This window comes from Gymnodraco acuticeps, unplaced genomic scaffold, assembly GCF_902827175.1.
Source record: "Gymnodraco acuticeps unplaced genomic scaffold, fGymAcu1.1, whole genome shotgun sequence".
In the NCBI taxonomy this organism is placed as follows: Eukaryota; Metazoa; Chordata; class Actinopteri; order Perciformes; family Bathydraconidae; genus Gymnodraco; species Gymnodraco acuticeps.
Window position 1 is genome coordinate 1,206,280 of NW_022990334.1, and position 6,228 is coordinate 1,212,507.

Sequence of the window (6,228 nt, forward strand, 5' to 3'; positions counted from 1 at the left end):
TTAACCTTTTCACGACACTTGTCTAAATCTGATTTGTTGCTGCCTTGCCAGCCATAGAGACTTTGGAAGAATAGTTTTAAAATCGGAAATTCTTTCATGATTAAGTATGGTCATACATAAGATTTGACTAACTAAACAAATATACAATAAAAGTGTATACACCTCTGAAACAGAACATTTTCAGCTCCTCTGTTGTTTTACTAGTGGTAATTCTCATTACTGAGTTCAGTTTAATCTGATTCCAACTTTAACCACAATAAATATATTTCCTATTGTGATATAGAAGCATAATGACAGTAACATAGATTAAAAAGGAAAGATACCAGAAAAAGACAATCTTTCTAAAACAGAGGCAAGCAATTTGAAATAGTAGCAGAGCTCATGGAGGACAAATCTGCGCAATCTAAAGAGAACGTACAGTAAGGGCAAACCAATAAGCATTATACCAAAGACTGTAATCACTTTCTCTATATCCATGTCCAGGACTTATGTCAGTATCCTGAAACAATGGAGTTACATACAAATATGTAAAATGTTAGTGACATGTGGTTTTAGGTTCATTTAAATTGCATGTAAACACTCAACAACATGTCTTCTTTGGTGTGTGTCCCAGTTACCGATACACAGACCTCACTGTGAAAGGTTTCATTAAAACACTATTTACAGAAGGACTTGTTTTTATTTGTTGACAGCAATATTCAGATTATTAAACCAAAGGATTTGATATGGAAGATAAAATCACTGTTTTTCATATTGTACAATGTTTTGAACACAATAAACACAATTGATTGCATATCTGTTGTTTTGGGGTGGCAGCAGAGACAAGTATCTCAAAATCTTAAAGATGACACTGTCTCAATGGCTAGATAATATTGAGTTTTTCGTTGTTGTTATCAGCATCTTCTGGCTAAAAAGTAGAAAATGTTATCTGCACGATCATATTATGAAAATAAAAACAAAACAAAAAAATAGGAAAAGCTACATTTCCTGATTGACGATTATGTAAGCTCACTTCGGTTGAAACCTTAATTGTTCATTGGTACAGGGATGACAAGGAGCTTTTTTCTAGTGATGGAAATGTCTAATTTGAATACCAAAGGTTCAAACAAGGCTATCAGCGAAAAGATTGACTATTCTTATATATGATATTTTATGCTGTTCACATATACTGTATATGGGCTGGTCACCAGGTCCCATTTCCCATGCAATACTACACAACTATTAACAGCACGCAGACTAGAAGAGCCAAGGTTTACATTTTTATAGAGAAAGTTTTAAAGGCAGTATGTTAGAACTGAAAAGCTTAAAGGGCATAACACGGGTGCCACAGTGATTCAACATAGGCTGTTTGTCGCTACAGATGGAAAGAATTGCAAGATTTAAAAGGTTTCAAGCCTGATCCTCAATCATCCATTAATTCTGTAATAATATCTATTTTATTTATGAAATATATTGTGAGACATAGTTTTATAAATTAAAATTGGCAGCTAAAATTACGTTTATTTTGTTTTACCATCATTTTATTACAGCTACAGTAGATAACTTAATTGCTATGCATCCAGCAACCAATTGTTGCACCTTGTATGAGTTTATTATAAGAAGAAGTTGCATCTTTATTTCACTTGCTTCAAATAAAATGGACACTCTAGCCATTTGAAGATCTTTACGACCACAGGAGGAGGTGATCATGGAAACACAGCCGCTATTGTGAGCATTGAACTGCAGGTGGTATTATTTAGTGCTTTTTCTCTTTTTACTACTGCCAAAATAAGACTGCTGACAGCGGCTGGCAGCAGCTTAGTCAAAATGACGTTTGGTCACTGATAGGCCAGCAGTGGTAAATGAGATGCCAGTGGTGTGCTTGTCACTGACGTTCCTAGTAACTCACAAGCCCAGTTTGGAACCATCTTATCCACTGCATGGCACACAGTCCTGAATGCTTATGATTGCAAAGTTTAAGGAGGCCCCTGTGCATTGCTCTTTAGTGTAGATGGAAAACGTATTGGTGGCCAAAGCAATGTTGGCTATTGGAATTGCTGAGAAATGCAGTTACAGTAGTGTAACTGGAGCCTTAAAAGTAATAATGTACCAGTTTGTACTTAGGATGGTACTGGATGAAAAGTTGTGGAGTCATTGAAGTCTGAAGGGTTAATCCTCAGAGGAGCATGAACATGCTTAACAAGTTTTTTTTTCAGAGTGGAAATATTGGCTGGTGGGTGAAAAGGTCAGGGGTTACTACCTTCATCCTTAAAGTATTATTTATGTCCACCTAAGTATGAGACAAAGAAATACCATTTAGAAAATTAAAGCACGTAAACATGTCACAGTAGTAGAGTAACAAAATACAATTTATTTAATACGAACCGAGAAACAAGGATATTAGGGCCCTTTTAAAATAAATCAAGCAGTTTTCATAATCTTGCTTTGGGGAAAATACATTGCCATACTAGAGCCATAACTCTTATGTGGTGACAGTCAACAATTATGTTAGAAGAAGAATGAACAACTTAACTAAATTGTCAGGATGTTTGCTGCCGATGGTGACTACAATTTTATTTTTTAAATAAATGTCTTAACATGTTACTTCTGTTTTGCTTCAAAGATATTATGACATTTTCTGTTTCTGATTGTCTTGAATGTTAAGGTACCAACAACCCCCCCAACATCTGGAAGACAAATAGATATTGCAGTTTGTTAAACTTCTTAATAACTTCTAATTGTACTTTTACTGATGGTAACTGGCTCACTTCACTTAATTCATGGCTGAGGCCGAATTACCCAAACCAGCCAGCAGAGGGCTCTCCAGCTCTCTTCTTCAAAAGAAACATCTCCCATGCATGGATGGTCAGAAAGGAGAAACCATATGAGGGAGCAGCGAGTGGAAAGGAAAGGAAAGTGAAGGAAAGGAAAGGAAGCAATTACTGAGCAGAGTAGTGAACTATAGAACCCAGCTGGTTCAGTGATTGTAGCTCTTCCTAATCATACTTAATTAACTCTTATGTCTCCTCCCCTGTCATCCACAACAATGGAAACACACTATCACTTCATTTAAGGAAGAAATAATCTTGCACTTGAAGTGTCAGCAATTATGGCGTTATAATATTATGCATACGGCCTAGTGAGCGTCGTGTGAATAAAGACATGACATGATAATAAAGTAATAAATGGTTTGCAAATTAACCCCAACAGACCCAAGAAACCCAAAGAGCATACGCCTTGTTGATTAGTGGTAATGAGTGTGTGTTGTATGCATGTGTGTCTAATGCATACATCTGTATTTCCAGACATGGCACTGTTATTCGCTGCTAATTTTCAGTATTTGCTGAAGGTCCCATGTATGTGATGTGTCAGACAGCAAACAGCAGGATGTGGTCTCACACTAGGTAGGGAAATTAACCCTTCGTGGACCCCTCACCCCTCTGTCCTTTGGAACACCTGGTCTGAATACTGGTGGGCTCTAATCCAGTCAAAGAGGGAGATACACTTGCTGAGAGCTCTTTCCTTCTTTTCTCCATGCCGCTAACTCTAATAGTGAGCCGATTACCTGCTCTGTGTGTGTAAGCCCCAGTCTGCATGATGTGTGTGTATGTGTGTGTGCTTATGAGGGCCAGACGGACACAGTTCCTCCCTGATAAAGGTTTTTCCCCTGTCAAAAAAAACTGATAATAAGAGCTGACATGAGAGAATACCAAGCCTTATGGCATCACTCGTGCTTTTTTTGTTTCTTTTGTACACCCCAAATCACAAGAAACAGCCTCACAACCCCCCTAAAACACACACACACACACACACACACACACACACACACACACACACACACACACACACACACACACACACACACACACACACACACTCTGTTAATCTCTATTGGGGAGGAATTGAGGTAGAGAGGGAGCAGGTGGAGGGATAAAAACGAGTTTCTGTGTGTTCTTTTTTTCTATTATTGAATAAATAACTGTGTGGTCTTATTATAGACATTGCTCCCCTCAAACACCCACCACACACACACACACACACACACACACACACACACACACACACACACACACACACACACACACATACACACACACACACACACACCAACGACACACACACATTTCATGAAGACAGATTATGTCTCAGACAGTCAGAGCTCCTGCCTTCAATTAACCTCACAAGGACAGGATCACTTACACACGTGATGATAGCGAGTAAAGAGGTGTGTGTCTGTGTCTTAATTGCTGCTATGTGTACAACAGACAAGCTCTAGCAACATTTTACAACAGTCAATTTATTAATGAAGGACATTAATGTAATTAGTCTTCTCAGAGAAGTTGCAAACATTACTGTGAATTGCCCAGCGTGTTTAACTTCTGGCTATTCAGATGTTGTTTCTGCTGCCAAAAAACATTACAGGTAGAGTGTGTTCCCATGTAAAGTCTAAGTAACATTAATTTTGGAGGTGAAGTCAATGAAGGCTGGTAATCCGAGGTTCGTATAGCAGCAATGCTAAAGAAGAGCGCTAAAGCACTAGCAAGTAGCTGCTCTGTATTTTGATGTATTAGAACGGTCCACACTGAGAGGAAGTGCGGCTCAGACTAATCGAACAAACATGGGACCTCCACACAGGAGACAGGTGTGTGTGTCCCTTGTGGAACCAAACCCAGTTTGGAGTTATCATCAATTAGCCTACATAACAAATATAATGATTGTACTCAAATCGAAAAAGTTTTGTTAAATCCAAGAGGCTAAATGTAAGAACTTAACATAATCAAGATTTTTGTTTTAAATCCTGTTGATTGTAGTTGCATGTTATCCCTGATATGTCCCTTGTTTTTTATGCAAGTGCAATTCTTTAACTCTAGTATTTATAAATATTGATCCTTCCAGTGCTATCTTTACACCAATTACCATGCAAAAGATTGCAGTTTAGGACCACATTTTGGAAATGTATTGTCTGTGTGTTTGTGTGTGCATATTGCATATGTTGTGGGGACCCTAATCTGTTCACACATTCACATTATGGGGACTCTCCTTTCTATTTGGGAAAAAAATGGAAATCCCCATAATATAAATCATACATTTTGGCTGAAGTCTTGGCAAGGTTAAGGTCAGTTTAAGTCTCCAGGAAATACATGTGTCAACACATGTCCTCTATAGCGATAGAAACAGGACTGTGTGTGTGTCTTGTTTGTGTTCAGGTCAGCTGCCATGACAGAGCTGTCTCCAGTAAACTCAGTAGTGAGACTGACAATAATCGTTTTTTTCATTTACCAACTGCTGATCTGTAGGGGGATGTAAAGATGGTTTTGCCCAGTCCATGAATTTTGGCCCCACACACACACACACACACACACACACACACACACACACACACACACACACACACACACACACACACACACACACACACACACACACACACACACACACACACACACACACACACACACACACACACACACACACACACACACACACACACACACACACACACACACACACACACACACACACACACACACAGTGACTATTTACACACGTTGTTCACTCTTGGAGCTGTCTGACAAACAAACCAAATCCAATGCATATTCTGTAAAATCCATTAAAAAAAAAAGAAGCTTAGCAAAGGAAGAGCTTTGTGTGGATAGAATAGAGAGGATACACTGCTTTGGGGTTTGTGACTCATCCATCCTGTTTCTTCATCTCTACTGTATGTCTTTATTTTCCTTTAACATCTCCCTATATACACCCACCCACCCCCCATCTTCTTTCATTTCTGCTGAAGGAGAGGAAGAGGAGGGAGGAGGGGGTTACGATTAGTTTCAGGGTTCCAGCCCACTTGATTGGCAGCTGGCAGCATATGGAGCTGTGAGGAAGGTTTGCCCACGCTCACTTCTGAGGAAACAAATATTTGCCTGAAGGGGAGAGAGAAAGAGTGAGGGAAAAAAATATTAATTAGTTTGCAGACGCAACGAGAGATAAAAGTCGGCAAGACGTATCCATCAAAAGGCTGCAGAGTTAGCTGCAAAATGGAAATGTTCCCCAAGTTGACAGATCCACTGGGCTGCCGGCAGAGCTGAGGGGAATAACACATGCGCACTGGGAAAGCACTGAGGTGCACAACACAAGAGCCCAACGTGGAGTCTACATTAACATCTGTGCATACGTTAACATATTCTGAGTGGAATTAACATTTGGGCATGCATCTTCCACGCTTGAGAAACATTACTCTAGCCCCTT